Genomic DNA, 18373 nt, shown 5'->3' with positions numbered 1-18373 from the left:
ATGAGGTTTAAGAAAAATATACACTTTAAAAAATGGCATTGATTTGCCTTCGCACCCCATGTACTCATTCCCATCAAACACGATCAATTACTGGTTTGAAACAAATCTCTAATGCCAACGTGAGATGCCATACTGATGTCCCCAAACTTCTACTGGACACAGACAGCCTCCCTGCGGTAGCCACTCTACATGCCACTGTGGTTTCCCCACAACTCCGACAACGCTGATAACTTAGTATTAATTAAATAAGACGGTCATGCACCCCCCAAATTCAATCTCATCAGAATGAAGACATAAGTTCATTAACATTTCACTTGGGCTTTTGAAGTACTCATTCTTGTCATGTTCGCTGATAATCATCTGGCGCCCTGAACGGGAGCAAGGTCACATTTGTGCGCGGGTTCTAAATACCGCAAAATCACGATATCGCATGAAATCCTTTCACCAAATAGACTTCCTAGCACCGTTAGACAATATCACAGCAATAGGAGATTTGTCTTTACATGGTTCTTTTCACGTCTCGGCAACATACTATGTATTCTCTTTTAATGAAAATTTACTAGAAAACGTCCACAATTATAATTAGATCATTTGGACTTAAAAAAATGTGTTTTTTTTTTAATGGAAAAGTTCATGTTAAAGGCATTTAACATCTTATCACTCCACAGATTCTGAATCCATTTGAATCTCTGTTGGCCTTTTAGCTGTCTCCTACTGAAGAGACTCTAACGTGTAACATGAGAACAACGCAGGGCAGCCCAAACCAGAAGGTTGTCCTCCGTCGCTCTCTAAATCCTGGACCACAACGGAACTCCCACTCACAGAGAACTTACAAAGGAGTTCAACCACAGGAACACCTGAAAGTTGGCCCAGGAGATTAGATAAGGCTCAACTCCACAACTTAACTCAAACACACCCATTTTGGTTTCAAAAATCATCACAATCAACTTAGCATTTTATTTTAAATAAATGGAGCATAGAATTTTGCTGTTAGCCCTATTACAAAAACTACAATAAATACGACAGACCTTCTAAAAACTAAAAATTAACTTCCAAACTTTTCTGATAGCTTACTTCAAGAACATGATTCACTGAAACACTTACGCAAGATTCATTTAAACATGTATTAAAAAGAGAGAGTGAGGAAGTGCCTTTCATACATAAGGCACAACACGTCACAGAGGACACACTGCCTCAAAATCCACCCGGTAGTTTGCTCTAATTAATCCTGTCCCCCCAAATGCTAGGTCACAGGCTTTTTAAGATGCTGAATTATCTTCCTCTTTGATCTAACCACCTGCTCGTCATGAGATATCAAAATACTCTATAAGAACGACAGGCAGGGAAAAAATCCTATCTGTCTGAAGCATTTCCTGTCCATGAACTCTCTGAACGTGAGCCAGGGCAGCCATGATGGGATGTGGGAAACCCTGACCAGGCAGCGCCAAGCAAGGCCGCAGCTTTGGCCCGGTCCTCCGGAAGCCCGTCAGAAGCCAGGCAGAGAAGCCCGGCTCTCCCGGGAGTCCAGCCTCTCCCGAGAAAACGTAAAGATTACTTCTCACTTCATACCACAGTGTATTTCATATAAAGGGAAGCAGCTAGCTCAGGGAGTAAAACATAAATAACCACCTAAAGACATATACTGAAACTTAAAAATAGACTTTGAAGCCTCAAGTGTCGGCTCATGTCCTACGGGAAGCAGAGGTCAAGATGTAATTAGAAATCTAAGCGCTTACTGGGGGGAACCCCTGGGACAGAGAGAGTGGGGAGGGCTCAGAACAGGTGGAGAGAGCTTCAGACCACCATAAACCCTGGGCCCCCATGAAAGGAAAGAGGGAAAGAAGAAGCATCAAAAGCGGCTCTGAGAATGTCTCTGCCAGCACAGCCTCGAGCAAAGGCTGCCCACTAGACGAGTCCCGCGTTGGGGAGAATGGGTCCGGCAGCACCCTGCCACACTCAGTCATCACCGGGGAGCAGCCCAGGGAGGGGAGGCCCTGTGGGAATGTTATGACACCTGCAGGCCGACCACTCCCACCCACAGCTTCTCTTTGAAGGGAGATGGGAGTGGTGTCCTCATCCACAGCTTCCATGGAGAAACAAGAAAACCAGCTAAACATTATGCATAGATTACCCGACACACATCTTTTCATGTACTCCGCTCCTTGAAAGCCCTTCAAGCTTCCCCCATGCCCACATAATGTCCAAACCCCGCTGCAAAGCCCAGATGTTCTTTCATGATCTGGATACTGCTTTTCTGGTCAATTCTATTTCCCATCTCTTCTCCATTAGCACCCGACCCGTGCTCATGCCCCCCCACGTGCTCATGCCCCCCCACGTGCCCCATGCCCTTTGTGCATCCCTGACTTTCCTCATGCTCCCCTCTTCCCTTCTGTGTCTGATTGCCCAGCCCCGTCTAAGCTGCAGGACCTGCCAAATCCAATCTGGGTTCTGGCGCCAACCCGAGCCTAGAGACAGGAATCATGGAAAGCAGGTAAGAAACAGAAGACTCAGGGGAAGCAGAGTGGAGACAGAAGCAGTGACAGAACTAATCACAGGGAAGAGGTTTGTCATAGACCTTCTCCAGCCCCGGCAGTAGTGGAAGAAAAACCCTTGAAAGGTGCCCCCCTGGGTAGCAACCTGGAATGCGCTCCTCTTGTGTCCCTCTGGTAACTTTTTATTCATCCTTCAAAGAGCCCCCCGGGGTCCTAAGACCCATGCGATCAGAGTTCACACCCCCCTCCTTTGGGCCACTGCAGTATTGCATACAATGGGGCACTTGTACCGAACTGGGAATACGGTGTCCGTGCCTGCCCCCTCACGGCTCTGAACTTCCCGACCACATCTGACGAGTCTTTGTACGTCCACACTCGGTAGCAGAGCATATTACATACCCACCACAAGTAGAAGGAATAAACTGCATTTATCACAAATGGCAGACTACAGACGGCATGTTAATAATGCATCAATACAGTTGTTAGGTAAAAATTAGAAGGACAGAGGATAGAGAGTTCAGAGATCATGTCTGATATACAGTCTTAGGAGCTTTATCAAGAAAACCAAAGGAGAGGTTTAAAAACACGAAGGTCAACCATCAAGAGGTCAAATGCAGCCTGGATGGGAGGCTAAGACATACGTATGAACTACTCACTCTAAGATTTTCAGTCTTGAAGGAAAGGAGAAAGGCAGAGAAGTAGTTGGAGATGGACACAGAATTAAGGAGAGGGCACTGGTTTTCTGTTTAAGACAGAAGAGTTTTGTTTCTGGCAACAAGGCTGACAAAGTGAAACAAAATAAGCTATTTCCAGGGAATAAAAACTGGGAAGTAAAGTTATTTTGTTTGGAATCCGGGATATTAGGCATCAGGTGCATAATAAAACAGTCTACAGCAGTGCGCCCTGGAAACTGGGAAGCAGATGAGAGAAGACGACATGTTAACATATAGTCACCTCACAAATGTAACAGTGGGCAAGAAAGTGGCTCCGGGAGACTATGTGCATTTTTATTCTATTTAGGTTTAAAAACATGTGAGACTAAACAAAAGATTTTTTAAATTTTTTAAAGGTATTATTTATGGTACTATAAGTTAGCTAATTAAATTTACATAAAAAAAGATGTTATTTACGTATTTATTTGAGAGCAAGAGAGAGCACGAGTGGGGGAAGGAGCAGAGGGAGAGGGAGAAGCAGACTGCACTGAGCGTGGAGCCCAATGCAGGGCTTGATCTCATGACCCTGAGATCATGACCTGAGCTGAAATCAAGAGCCGGATGCCTAATCGATTGAGCCACCCAGGTGCCCCTAAATAGAAGATTCTTAAGAGATACAAACGTGATTAAACTACAAAGAGAAGCAAAGAATAAAATAATACAAAATTCAGGATATTGCTTGGGGGAAGAAGGGAGAAGAGTGTGCAAGAGCTTCAAATATATCGGAAAGTGCCTAGTTTTAAGATGATGTTTATTATACTATTTTCCTTTACACTGCGCATATATTTTGTATTTCTCCTTTATAGGTGTGGCACGTTGTGTATAGTTTTAAAAATCAAATATGAAGACAGAAAAGACTGGGTGGGCTACATTATATGTTAATAAAAGGAGCCAAGGTGAAAAGTAAGAAATGAAAGCTATGAAAAGACACGCGTAACTGACAGAGGCAGATCCCAGGAGAGAACGAATTTATGGGTTCCTGAAGTGGATGAATTCACCTTGGAGAGGAGGGCCATCTCTTCTGAGAAGCCAGAGAACGATAAAAGGATGAACACAAGCACGTCTTAGCTTGAAGTAGATGCAACTGCTGATTTTGAGTCAAAACCTGGTGAACAATGGCAACTTCACACGGGTCCATCCAAGCAGTGGAGGGGTGATGGTCCATGGAGGGCTTAACCATCGCAGGTCTGTCAGCTGGACTAGAAGCAGTGGGTGAGGAGACGTGCGGTGGGCGGTGGGCACAGGCACAGGGAGAGGGCCCGCGGTGCACAGGAGGGCGGCTGCGGAGCCCGGAGAGTGCACCCGGGCTGGAAATCACAACGTGTTAATGGCACCAGCCTGCAAAGCCCTGGCATCTTCCCTGGTAGCGGTGAGCAATCCGGCGGTCAGAGGTGAGGGGCTGGGCACAAGGACATGAATGCACATCATTTCTCACTTCAGTTAGAAGGACTCTTCTACCATGATATAAAGTCAACTAATGGAAAATGAACTGTAAGAAGAAATCAAAAAAACTATGGTGGGAGTGCATTTCAGCAGTAAAAGCATCTCTGAAAAGTTTCTGAAATAAGAAGGATTTCACGCAAAAACCATAAGATGAATCAACCATGTCCTCTCACTTAAAAATACAAGTTAGCAAAGATGATATATTTCTCATTCAAAATTCTGTAATTTTAGGGGCACCTGTTGGCTCCATCTAGGTTAAGCATCCAAGTCTTGATTTCTGCTCAGGTCATGAGGTTGAGCCCCACATCGGGCTCCACCCTTGGCATGGAGTCTGCTTGTCCCTCTCCCTCTGCTGTTCCCCACTGCTCGCAGGCACTCTCTCTCTCAAATAAATAAAATCTTTTAAAAAAATTCTGCAATTTTAAACATGTAATTTGCTTCTTCCAATAATGTTCTGATTATATAAACGATCACTAATGTAAATCAGCAGGAAAAATTTCCTTGGTGTTAAAAAGAGAGGACTATTTCTGGACACAGGTTATGAAATAATCACAATAATCAGGAAGAATTCATCATTACAGTATCTAGAGTTTCCCTGCTATGAAAGTGGCATCTTCACTGGTCATTCATTCTGTCTGAACAACTGGAAAGGAAATCTGTGAGCTGCTGTCGTCGAAAAGTAGTTATATAACATTCTTGTGAATTTCTGTCACATTTATCAACAGAGTTTGAATTAATAATTAGTGATCACTAAGGCAGCCATATGTCATTTATCCCTCAGAACTGACGGGACCATTAATGTGAGGAGCCCAAGACAGAACTTTCCACTAATGTGCTTCTCCCAAGTGTTTTTACCTGGCGTGGCTGCACTGAGATATAGAAGGAGAAGTAGTGTTGCCCATGACTGAAATAATACGAAATGAAGACACTGCAGATGTGAAGGATGGGGGGTGGTCGATAGGATTAAGATGCAAAACTTAATGGAAGAAGTGCCATGAGAGGATAGATAAGTGACGTGAAAAGCGCTCTTGCTTACAACTAGGGAAGCTGAATCGGCAGTATTTTCACAATAACTTAAAAAGTGATTATAAAAATACAGTTTCTGGGGCGCCTGGGTGGCACAGAGGTTAAGCGTCTGCCTTCGGCTCAGGGCGTGATCCCGGCATTATGGGATCGAGCCCCACATCAGGCTCCTCTGCTATGAGCCTGCTTCTTCCTCTCCCACTCCCCCTGCTTGTGTTCCCTCTCTGCTGGCTGTCTCTATCTCTGTCGAATAAATAAATAAAATCTTTAAAAAAAAAAATTAAATAAATAAATAAATAAATAAATAAATAAATAAAAATACAATTTCTAATAGAAGAGAGGGTGCTTCACTTCATGTAACACATCTTAATAAATCTTGTATATCAAATCCTTGTAAAGTTAAGCAAATTATAAACCCAGGATTTATAGAATTCCTCAAGGTTGTGATGAGATGTTTGAACTGCACACGGCATAGATTTCTCTTTTGCTTTTGCAGTGTAGTTCACAATAAAATCTATATATTTTGAAAAATCTTGGTTATGTGATATGCTAAAGAAACAAGAACCAAAGGGAAAGAGGAAATATTGAAAATAGAAAAAGAGAGGCTTAATTCCATGGGGTCACATTATGGAAGAGAAAAAGGAACTATGGAATCCTGAGGTGGTTAAATGGGCCCTGACTCCACCCAGCAGCTGGAGGTGGGGTGGAAAGGAGGCAGGAGGAGAGAAGGATGAGCCAAGCTGGTATTAGGTTGAACCAGAGGCCAGTGTTGATACTGCAGGAAAAAAATAGGTTGGGCATACATGATTTCATAGGGATCGATCCCGTAAGCCAAGATTATCACCCATAATTATTTTCTAGAACACAGCAGGTAATCAATACATGTTGACTGAATAACAAACACAAAAATTAAGTTTTGTTGAAGTTGAACAGATGCCCAAACGACTCTCATTAACTGTAATAAAACATTCCTTTGCAGATCTTATCCAGTTAATCATAAATCTCAAGTAATAAGTAAATAGAACAGTTGACTATGGATTTTATATTCCTTTCATTTAGATTTACTTAGTCTCTTCATGTTTTTACCATTTTTTTACTCAACTGTGTCTTATTTTCCATGTACAGTGTCATAGTATCTCCACTGGGCGCACAGTGTCTGAATTTTTATTCCTTGAGAATTGCTTGTTGTGTTTCACTTTAAAGTTTCATTATTTTTATTGTTTTAAGTGTATAACTTTCCCCCCTATTTATTCTGAGAAATGTTATTTTTATATAATGTTCCATTTGCTTATTACATGAATTACTCATGGCAAGTTAGAATTTTTTTCTGATAAAAGCACTTCACAAATTCCTTCTTTTGAGTATTTTAGTCATAGTAAGAAAGCCAAAAGCCATTAAGTTTTTTTTAAGAGAAGCTATGAATATATAAAATTTAAAATTCTTATATGGCAAAGCCACTGTAGTCAAGTTTAGAAGAGAAACTGCAAACAAAGAAAAGTTGCAACATATACAACAGGCAAAGGAATACTGTCCCTACTATATAAAGAGTTCTTAGAAATCAATGGTTAGGGGTGCCTGGCTGGCTCAGTCAGTAAATCAAGTGACTCTCAATCTCAGGGTCATGAGTTCAAACCCCAGGTTGGGCACAGAGCCTACTTTAAAAAGGAAGGAAGGAAGGAAGGAAGGAAGGAAGGAAGGGAGGAAGGAGAAGGGGGAAAAGAAAAGAAAAAGAAAGAAATCAATGGTTAAAAAAACCCAACAGTACCCCATTGGAAAAATAGGACATGAACACGCAATTTACAAAAAATTGAAAAGGGTTATTAACACACAAAGAAAAATGCCCAACCTTATTAATAAAGAAATGCCAAGTAAAGCAATGACATATCATTTTATACCTATCAAATTTACACAGTTAAAACAATTGAAAAGATGTAGTGATGGAGAAGTGTGGAGTAAGCACTGGACCTGCGAAGATAACTGGAAGGGTAACAATGTCATAACACGTATCCAATTTAAAAATGTGTACACCCTTAGACCCAATGTTTCCTTTCTAGGCATTTATTCCATAAAGTTGGGAACGTGGGACATGAAAACATTGATGCAAATTTCAAAATACAGAATCCAATGATCTAAATAATCAGATACAAACATAGACAGCAAAAGTACAAACGAGGTACGTGAAGGCTTTACGAGGTATCAGTTACTTCCAAAGAAAGAGGGTGGAGTTTGGGATGTGGTAGGAGGGGGTTTCCAATGGTATCCGAAGCTTTTTCTTTTTTTAAATAACTTTTTTTTAAAGATTTACTTATTTATTTGAGAGAGAGAGTGCAAGCCAGCTGGGGGGAGGGGGGAGAAGGGGAGGGAGAGACAGAATCCCAAGCAGACTCCCTGCTGAGCACAGAACCCAACACAGGGCTAGATCCCAGGACCCTGAGATAATGACCTGAGCTGAAATCAAGAATGCACACAGGTTCATAACTAAAGTCTGTTTGATACTTTTCTTTGAAAATTATTCTGACATCAACTGTCCCTTCTCACTATTTTGGAATTTACTCCAGGGAGGAAGATGGAACATTACAAGCTTGGTATCCCCGCCCTTTTCAGAAATGCCATCAAAAAAGGATTATTGTCTTAGATAACCACACTCTCCATATTTTAACTGCCATTACGTGTAGCATTTGCTTTAAATCCAAAGTTGGATCCAGCACGAGTTACCTTCTTGAATACATAACACCATCCAGTCAAGGTGTGCGGCGAGCCTGTTCTACCATCATTGCCAGCAAAATCTTCTCCATCCAACCAATGGATTAGAATTGTTATGAACAGAAATGTAGTTTCATTTACCTTTTATTTAAAAGGTATATTACTTTCCGATATCAGGTTTAACAAGAGCTTTTTTAAAAATTACTTAATTGAGCTTTTAAGATTCTCAACCGGAACCTAAAATATTCTCTGAGCTACTTTTACTCAAATTAGTTGTTTACATAATCATTCCCTCTGAAGAAACAATTTGGGAGATCTGTTCTTCCTGAGTGTGCCTTCACAAATCTGCTATTAATGTTTCAGATAGTAGAATAGAACAGACTGTCCAGGGCTGGCGATTGGAACTGCTTTTCCAAGCCTCCAAAATTACAGATTGATTTTGACATGTTTCAGCTGGCTGGCATTTCAACTAAGGTTCCAACCACTTGGAAGAGGGGAAATCTACTGAAGTGACCCCTTTTCCAGGCAGCTCAATCTAGCTGCAAGAATTATAGCCAATCCATAGTCAGAATTGTTTTGGAGGGGAAAAGGGGAGAAGATCTTATTTTGTTCCCTCCCATATGCAGAATGAACTATGAAGATAGATACCTTGATGTATCTAATACATCACTGAGTGCCTACTACTTGCAAAACATTACAATATAGTGAAAATAATACAGAACGAAGAGAGGAGACCAGAATTCGAGTATAGTATCTAGCATAAGCCAGCTGGGTGATCTTGGGCTAATCACTTAAGTATGCCTTGCCTCAATTTCCTCAGCTGGGAATAGATCACACACTAACTTCCAGATCCTTACCTGCTCACAAGTTTAGGATTTCGCGATTCAATGTTCACTAAAGGGTCCTCCGACTTTTGCAAGTAGGCAAGTAAACCACGCTCACTGTCCTCTATTTACCCAGCACTATAACCTCTGTTGCAAAGAGACAGTTTCTAACATCTCATACCCACTAGAAGCTCCAGAATGTAAATTCAGCCTTCACTCCAATACTTTGTACATACCTTCTGACATCTTAACAAATGCATACAGGATGCCAAAAAATAAATTAGCAACGGCACTGTCAGCCAGACATGAAGAAATGAGGATAATGTGCCAAAAAATGTCCTCCCACATGTAAAGAAACTGGTAATTGGAAGTAAGAGGAATCCCCCGCCTCCCGGAGCAGACTGTGCAGAGGTGGGGCGCCCCTGCCAACACCCCAACCTTTGCCAGAAGCAGCAGCAGCGTGGGGGGAGAAGAACCCTCTTCCACCCCTGCTACTCTGAGTATTTACGGGGATTCATTCCAGGTCCTGGCAGGAACCTGCTGCCAGAAGTAACTATGCGGTTCCGCAGGAACGGAAGGGGATTTCAACAGGAGAGTTGTGAAATGGAAAAATCATCTTGAGCCTTGGTAAAGCTTCCTTCTTGTCTATCGGTTCAGTGTGTCCCTTTAGGTGGTCTTGAATCTGCCAGACTCTAGGCTGGGTGTAGGAAGATGCTGGCTCCTTTGACACAGCATAGTCAAGAGCCAAATCTTCCGGGGCTGGTATAAGGTTTTGAGAAATGGACAAATATTGACTTCAAACCCTGACAACTGACTCACAAGTACGGTTTATTGAATCATTAAACACAACCAGGACTGTGATTCATTGCTATTTCGCCTCAACAACAAAACACTGTGCAAATCATGGGAACGGAAATTTCGTTCATTATTCTAATTGGAGAGCTATGTGTGGTTCTCCATCAGTAAGATCAGAAAAGAAAGCAAAAGCCTTTTTCAGAAGGTGAGATGAGATTTCAAAAGATAAAACATGGTCAGAGATTTTTCAAATGTAATTTATAAAAGCCGATATTTGGTCAATGTACAAACATGTTCCTTGTCTAATCAGAATAATATGATTCCTTCCAAGAAATCGTCAGTTAAATGGTTAGTAATGTTACTAAGTGATGTTCTGGTCATCTTCTTAGTGCTGAGAAAACTGGGCGCCATGTTTCCCTGCTTAACATTATGGGCGTGGAAAATAATCTTCCTGAAAAAAAGGGCTCTTGAGACTGTTGGTTTTAGCAGCAAACTTGTTTAAAACTGCTTTGGTAGAAAATGACAAAATACTGGCACCTTTTGCAAGCTGAGGCACGTGATCCCGAGGCAGCCCGGCCTGTTGAATGTGATCTTTGATCAGGCTCTTTCCATGAAGCTGTTATTGACACTGGAAGCTTGAAACTGATGTAAAATATCTACCCACCACACGTCTGCCTCTGATGTTTTAGTTGGCCATTGCTGGTCCCCAGGCAATGACATGACTCCATCTGTTGAAAAATTATTTTGTCTCTATGGCCCTAACACGAGGTACGTACCTTTTCAAATAGCACTCTCTTAGAAGAATTGATTTATTTTTTTCTTTTGTTGTTTCTCTGTCATGAGATCTAGTTCCTTGAAGTCAGGGGCAATAAAAGGAGGTAGGAGGCCTTAATACCGGACCCCTTGGTATTTCTCCTTCTGCCATTACAGATTAACTTACTCAGCTAGGACTTCTTACTCGGTCCCAGCTTTAAGATTCTGTTTTAGAGTCTGTATCTGTGGATCTCCTGTTTCTATCCAATAAAGATACCTGCATGGTTTCTTTGTTCCTAATTTTTGCTGGTTAATTCCATCAACTCATTCTGACTCAACTGTTCTACATTTTTCTGTCTATGCTGCCTGATTCAATCTTATGGAATCCTAGCCTTATTTGATCATGAATAGTTATTACACATCTACTACATGTCAAGAAATGGGTTACTCATCATAGAAAACCAAAATGACCAGGAAACCAAAATGAATGTGATGTCAAAAATTCACAGCTTAGTGAGGGACACAATCAAGAAACGTAAGTTACACATGGTAAGTGCCAGAAGATACGCAAGCACAGAGTGTTAGCGTGGTAACAGGAACACGGTGCAACAATGATCTCAGTGGAGGGTGACCAAGGACTGCTTCTAAGATGAAGAGATGATGGTGCTTTGTCTTAAAGAGGAGATGTTAGTTCAATGAAGAAGAGAAAAGAAAACAAGGAAGAGGGAACAGACGGCATAGAGGCATGGAAGTATGAGGGGCTGGCATGTTGGGATCTGGGCTGTTCAACATGTCAGGATGCTATCCATGGTGAGACGGACAGGTAAGCAGGAGGCAGGTCACAAAGGGCCATCTACATCAGGCTGAAGGCTAACCCTCATTATGAAAGTAATGGCAAACACAGGAATCTGTGTGTCCAGGGACCAGGCAACAGACAGATGGACTGAAGGTGAAACTGGGGTCAAAAGCCTGCTTAAAGCATCTTTTTCAACAATAACAGCATCTACCATTTGTTAAGCAGAACAGGCATTTTTTTTTCCCTCGCTGATTTACATGCATTATTTCATTTAAGCAATTTGCATACATTATCTAATGTAATCTTCCCAACAGCTCTGGGAGATCAATATCCATCTGACAGATGAAGAAAATGAGGCAACAAGATGAGAAATCACCTGCAGAAGGTCACTGAGTCATCAAGTGGCAGAGGAAGGTTCTGACTCCAGCTCCCTGCACTAGGGCTGGGGCGGCTTTGCTCCCCGGGAGGAAGAATCCTGAAGGAAGCTGAAAAGGAGCAAGGAAGGAACATGAGGAGTTTAGTCCTAGTCACACCAGGTTTCTGGTCTCGGAGCTTGTGAAATACACAAGAGGAGCTCTCCAGGGGCTAGAAAGTGTGATTCTGGGATTAATAGAGAGGTTCTAAGCTAGAGACACATTTGGGGGTCTTCAGGGAAGGGGTGGTTGGAGTTCAGCTGTGGAAGGTGTTCCAGGGTTTAAGGGAGAGAGAGAGGTGTCTTTAATCTCTGCCTGGACTTTGAAGCCTAAAATTTCAAGTATCCAATCCCAGATTAACATCTACTCTGAGTAGACACACTACCCAATTCTGTCAATGATCAGGGCATAGAGGAGAGTAAGATCTGAAAAGAAGGTGGTGACATTAATGGTTTCAGGAAAAGAGACTTCAGGTGATGGTGAGTCCTTGCCCTTTTCGTCCCCCCAAAAAACAAAAATCCACTACACATAATGGGGCAACACAATTATTATAACCGTTTCTCCTTCTCTAGGTATCTTTTCTTTTTCCTCCTTCTATATTTGTTGCTCTTCTACCAGTGTGGGGATGGTGGCTCAGAGAAAGGCACAGTGCTGCCATAGGGGTGGCCGGCTAGGGGGGAAGGGCACAGGCAAACCGATTATCAGGTGACAAAGCACGGAATGCCGTATGTCTGCTGTAGACAGTAGTGTTCGACCTGGGGCAGCCCCGTGCCCAGAGGACAAGAGGCAATGTCTGGAGACATTTTTATTGTTACGATAAATTTGTAACAAAAATTGGAGAGGGATGTTTACTGGCATCTAGTAAGTAGAGGCTAAACATCTTAAAATGCACGGGATGGGGGCGCCTGGTTGGCTCAGTCGCTTAAGCATATCTTCGGCTCAGGTCATGATCCCGGGGTTCTGGGACTGAGCCCTGTGTGGGGCTCCCTGCTCTCTCTCCCTCTGCCCATCCTCCTCTGCTCGTGCTCTGCCTCTCGCTTTCTCTCTCAAATAAATAAATAAAAGCTTTAAAAAAAACACAAAAACCCCGCACAGGTGATCTCCCACAACAAAGAATTATCTGGGCCTCGTTGTCGCTAGTGTGGATGTTGAGAAATCCTGCTGTAATGAAGGAGAGCCCGAAAGACCAGGGCAGAGGAGCTCAAACACTCAAGGCTGCCCTGGAAGAGCAGAGCAGCCCCGCCAACACCGGAGCCGACTCCAGAAGAAGGAATATGCCGGCAGTGAGGCAACATCTGATGTTAGTGGACATCTGCTCCTTACTGGGCAGTACTGTTTTTCATAGTCCCCAATCTATTATCAGCATTCATTAAGCATCTACTGCATGCAATGCATTCTCCTTGCTATGTGTGGGAGAGATATGCATAAGAAAGATAGAGTTTGTCCCTCTAAGTGTATGAAGAATACTAATTCTTGTCAAGCTTTCTCATATACTTCGCTATTTAAACCTCACAGCGATCCTATGAACTAGTTAATAGTCATCTTGCTCTGTAAATTCAGACACAGCTTACAGAGATTCAAGACGTTACTTCAGACCACGGAGAAAGTGGCAGAGATGCTCTGAATGGCTCACTTGCGCTCCCCCTGCCCTCTGCATGACAGCACCCTACATAACGTGGGCCACCTTTGCATGACATGGTCATCGGGGCTGGTCATTTCACCAAAATGTGACACATTCCAATTTGCTCTGCAGCTACAGTTAAGAACTTCAGAATGCTTCTTGGTTAAAATTACATGACTGGGAGGTTCAATAATATATCATTTCTCCAGGATCCAAACAACAGAGATAAAATAAATAAAACCATAAGATTTATACTCACGTCTATCAAGACATGAGATTTTTTAATCAAAGAAAGATTATACTCAAAAATAGTTCAGGGGCTTGTCACACATTTCATTTGTTGTACTTTCTGAAAAGTGATAAAGCATTTAGAGCAACTCGGAGTTGACTAGAACATCCAAAAATCCAAAATACGTATTTCTGGCCGTTCTTGACAAGTGCTTAATGCCCTTGGAAGCAGAATGATGTTTATTAGTAACCCTTAAGTGTCAGGACGAGCCGTTTTCATAAGGCAATCTTTATAGTTCTTAAGTAATAGGTATTAATGAAGAATTGGGGGGAGACCCTGTAGCTTCATTGTAACAATGGGAGCCCATGTAATGAAATCAGCCCATGGAATACTGAACTTACATCCTTTCCTAAGTACAACCGACCTGGAAATTTTACTCAGAACTGTTTAAATTTTTGAGATCTGAAAATCAGTGAATCATCAGAATCAACTGATGGTATTAAAATCTGGCTTGTGAGCTGCTTTTTTTTTTTTTTTTAAGATTTTATTTATTCATTTGACAGAGGGAGAGACAGCCAGCGAGAGAGGGAACACAAGCAGGGGTAGTGGGAGGAAGAAGCAGGCTCCCAGCGGAGGAGCCTGATGCGGGGCTCGATCCCAGAATGGCGGGATCACTGAGCCCTGGGCTGAAGGCAGACGCTTAACGACTGAGCCACCCAGGCGCCCCTGGCTTGTGAGCTTCTGTATCTAAAATTAATGGTTTCTTAAAACTGTAAAGATTTTTATCATTGCTTTCCCCTATCATGTTAAACATCTTTGATTCGGAGGGCCCTGGGATCTATATGAACCCTGTGTATCACTTTCAAGTTTATAATACCTTTTTTTCTCATTTTTTTTTCTTATATGTTGATAGAGTTGTGGATTGAGGGAAGCAACATGAATGTCAAAAAGCAAAAGCTCTAGTGACAACTCCCTTACCTGGTAAGCAACCAAGGGTAAGTTCCTTCATTTTTCTAGAATATTCTTAGATGGAGAATTATTACCTCTCAGGCTACAGTGAGAATCAAATGAGAAGGCATGAACAAAGTACCTAGCAAAGTACACAGAGTACACACTAGCAAATGTTAGACGTTTCCTACAAAGAAAGACAAAATTCAAGTTCTAAAGTAGTATTTATGTCACACAGTCCTTTACACTGGAAATGGCTACCTTTCACGGGAGTCCCGGACAGGGGTGTTGGCTTGGTGATGTAGAGTTCCTGGTCCTAGATCTTCCTAAATATTTTCTACAGGCTCATGCCTCTCTTCCCCTAATGGTGCAAACACTGAAATATCTTTCCTTCTCATCATTATTCCCAGCAGGTGCCTTCACTGCCCTTCTCAAAATCTACACGTGGCATCTGGACAGTGGAACATGCCCTGGGCTGAGAACCAGGAGACGGCCCCCACCTTGTTCCGGCTTCTCCAAGTCTTGCTGCATGACTGAGTGGCAACTGTAAATCTTTGTTTCTTCATTTGTACAAATCAAAGGACTCTCCAAATCCAACAATCTACAATCTAACCTACAATTTATTCTAAGTTCCTAATTTGTTGAGAGGCAGTGGAAGTATCATTGATTTACCTAATTATCTAACTGGAATATAGTAGTATTTTCATATTATATCTATTTTATTTTTATATAAAATGTTTCACATTTTATATTTATACGAATACATCTTTATCAGATGAATCATGGATTTTTTTAAAAAAATAAGTTTGCCTGTCTTTTCCTTAAGCATAATGATTACTGTTAAAATTACTGCCATCTAGGGGAGCCTGGCTAGCTCAGTCGATGGAACATGTGACTCTTGATCTCAGAGTTGTGGGTCTGAGCCCCACATTGGCTGTGGAGATGACTTAAAATAACATAACTTAAAAAAATTATTGCCATGTAGTGATATGCTGAGTGCCATGAGTTAAATGGTTTTATAAGCGCCTTTACCTGCAGTGGCTGGCGTAGTTCACATAAACCGCAATAAACATGTTTCCAGTAAGGACATGCAAATGCTTTCTTTTTTCAGTCTTGGTAATTGTAGTGTTTATAATTGAGGGATGCATGTGTTTTTTAAGTATTAGAATTATTTTAAAAATCAGGTATCTACTTACAGACATAAAAATTAATAGTCATTGTTTCTGGTGACAAGATTGAGAAAGCATGATCACCGAATCATGACACTCACTAAAAGAATCAATCATCTTCTCAGAAATAGAAGCAATAAAGATACATGAATTCTGACTATAAAATACTACACAAGAATGAAAACGTACGTAAGCAAGAATACACATATCAATCACATTAGCAGAAACAGAACTTGCCTAAGCATTGAGTTATTCCACCCCTAGGAGAGGTCCCATTTTCTCCAAGGACGGGTATATTACCTCTCTTGAGAATTCATTCTGGGGGTTATCAACTTAGTTTGGAAAGCATCTATATTTAGATAATCTCCTAATGTTGTCGTTTAAGCACATTTCCTTTTAAATTGTCTTCTTCCAAAGGAGGAAGATACCTGATTCTTACACATTCGAAAACCGTTAATGTAAGCCTTCTAGCCTCCAGAATCCTTTCACACTTTCCAACTTCTGAATCAAGCCTTGTTGCTCATCTAAAACTTCAACGTCTTCACTTCCTTCTTGATACGTAGACGGCTGAAGTGGACATAATCGCCAAAGGGTCTCCACTACTGGATAGTGTAATCAACTTATTACTGAATTTTAGAATTTTACTCTCCTCTTTCCAGAGTGTTCCTTGCCATTCTCCCTTCCACTCCCATACTAGCCATTATGAAATCTTCTGCCCATGAAGCAGAAACTGACTGTAAACTCTCAGTGCTCTAAGACATTGGATTACCTCCCATTTTTGTGTTCTTTCCTATCTTCACAAAAGGACTTAGAAAAGGACTTCCCAAAGAGAAAAAAACAAAACAACAACAACAACAAAAAAAAAAAAAAAACCAGAAATGGGACAGGGCTCTAAACTAGCCTAGTCAGTTTAAACCTAAAGTCCAGTTGTCACATGTATGATAATTTCAGGGAAAGATAGTGATGGGTAAGGAGACTGTGTCATGATTTCAGTCTAGAATTCCTTCTACAGATTTAAGTCCCCTTGACTCAATCAGTTGCAAACAAACCTGAGAAGCCATGTGGTCAAGTCCACATGACTGCACTCAAAAGATACGGTTTTCCCACCCTTCCAAAAACTATCCAGACAAAAACATTCGTTCTGCTACAGAGGAATTATGGGAGCTTCCCCAAAGTCCTTTAATATCACTATATTACTTTTATTATAAACACAAGAGGCCTGGGGGACCGTCACAGACAGGTCATCCCTCGTGTTTCTCTTCAAGCATCTCAGCGTCTACCTACCACCTTCGAGTAAGACAGGCACACTGTCACAAAATGATACGCTCCAGAGGCTCTTAGGGGCCAAATCCTCTTAGAATTGATAATTAAGGAAGGGCCCTCTGCCACCCACTCACTTTAATAGCATTAAGGGATTACTGACGAATGAGCTGTGCTGTGTGACCGCCTCACCACACGGAAAGGGATCAGGCTTAGAAATACGTTCTCCGAGGGGGAGTGCCTGGGAATATGGCAGGGTTATCTAGAAAAGGACCTGGCTTTCCAAGGCTGGGGGTGAGGAAATAGGAATATTGCCTTTGACACAGTTTTAAAATAACAGCATTGTCATGCAAAGCAACTCTGTTTTATCAGAGGATATTCTAACGTTATCTGTTGGGATTACATTTTTTACTGGTTTCTTTTCTTTTTTCTTTCTTTTTTTTCTTTTTCTTTCTTTTTTTTTTTTTGGTGAAAAAATATTTCAGTGCTAATCACCTAGAAGAGCTTTTAAAGACCCAAGGTTTGCTTCCATTCCCATGTGCCAGTATTTCTGGCTGACATCACACAGTTGCCTTCAGTAACTCTAAAAGGAAACCGTGGAAGGGGCACCAGTAGGCAATTACAGTCACTCTGACAATCAGGAGCTCAGTGTTCAGCTCTGTCCCAGCAAACGGAGCTGCTACTCCTTCCCACAGAGACTTCACAGCCCGCAAGAGCTGCGACACGAGGTCTCTCCCCTGTCCTGCTAAGCCTTCCCCAGAGCTTCACTGCACGGGACCAGTCCCGGCCTGGGCTCCTGTTTTACTTTGTTAGAGATCATCTCCCTTTCTGGGATGGGGCTGGGAGGAGCCGAGAGAATGGAAACCAGAAAGCTCTTCCAGTACTTCAGATACTTTTCCCGACGACGGCACATCAGTTGTATAAACCCAGACACAGACACCTAAGTGAAATAAAGAATACCGGAAAACGCCAGATAATTCAAGTTTAAGAGCTCTCGCCTCGCAAATACACAATTTTCCCCCAGAATATCAGTAAAATTTCAGGAAAAAAAGGGGGGAGTCTCTTCTTCCATGAAAGGATAATTTTCTCAAGGTGCATTTTGCATTTCAAAGCATGGCCGGAGGGCCAAAGGTGGCCCCTAAAAACTTACCCGAAAATTCTTATCATAGTTCATTTCCAGTCATGGGAGAT

At 41.9% G+C, this 18373-nt stretch overlaps 1 protein-coding gene across 2 annotated transcripts in view; it reads right to left on the bottom strand.

The window, feature by feature from the left end:
- Positions 1-18373, bottom strand: part of TMEM200A (transmembrane protein 200A) — a 68022-nt gene that overhangs the window by 30464 nt on the left and 19185 nt on the right. Inside the window, exon 1 of one of the 2 annotated variants that reach the window (XM_040627793.1) lies at positions 11919-12052. The exons of the other annotated variant lie outside the window; for it this stretch is intronic. The gene's annotated coding sequence lies outside the window, so the exon portion shown is untranslated. Of the gene's footprint in view, positions 1-11918; positions 12053-18373 lie in introns of those variants that run through there. 2 annotated transcript variants of the gene reach the window in all.

This window comes from Ursus maritimus, unplaced genomic scaffold (assembly GCF_017311325.1).
Source record: "Ursus maritimus isolate PB19 unplaced genomic scaffold, ASM1731132v1 scaffold_13, whole genome shotgun sequence".
Lineage (NCBI taxonomy): Eukaryota > Metazoa > Chordata > Mammalia > Carnivora > Ursidae > Ursus > Ursus maritimus.
The sequence above is the reverse complement of the archived record's forward strand: the minus strand, read 5'-3'. Positions and strand labels throughout refer to the sequence as shown.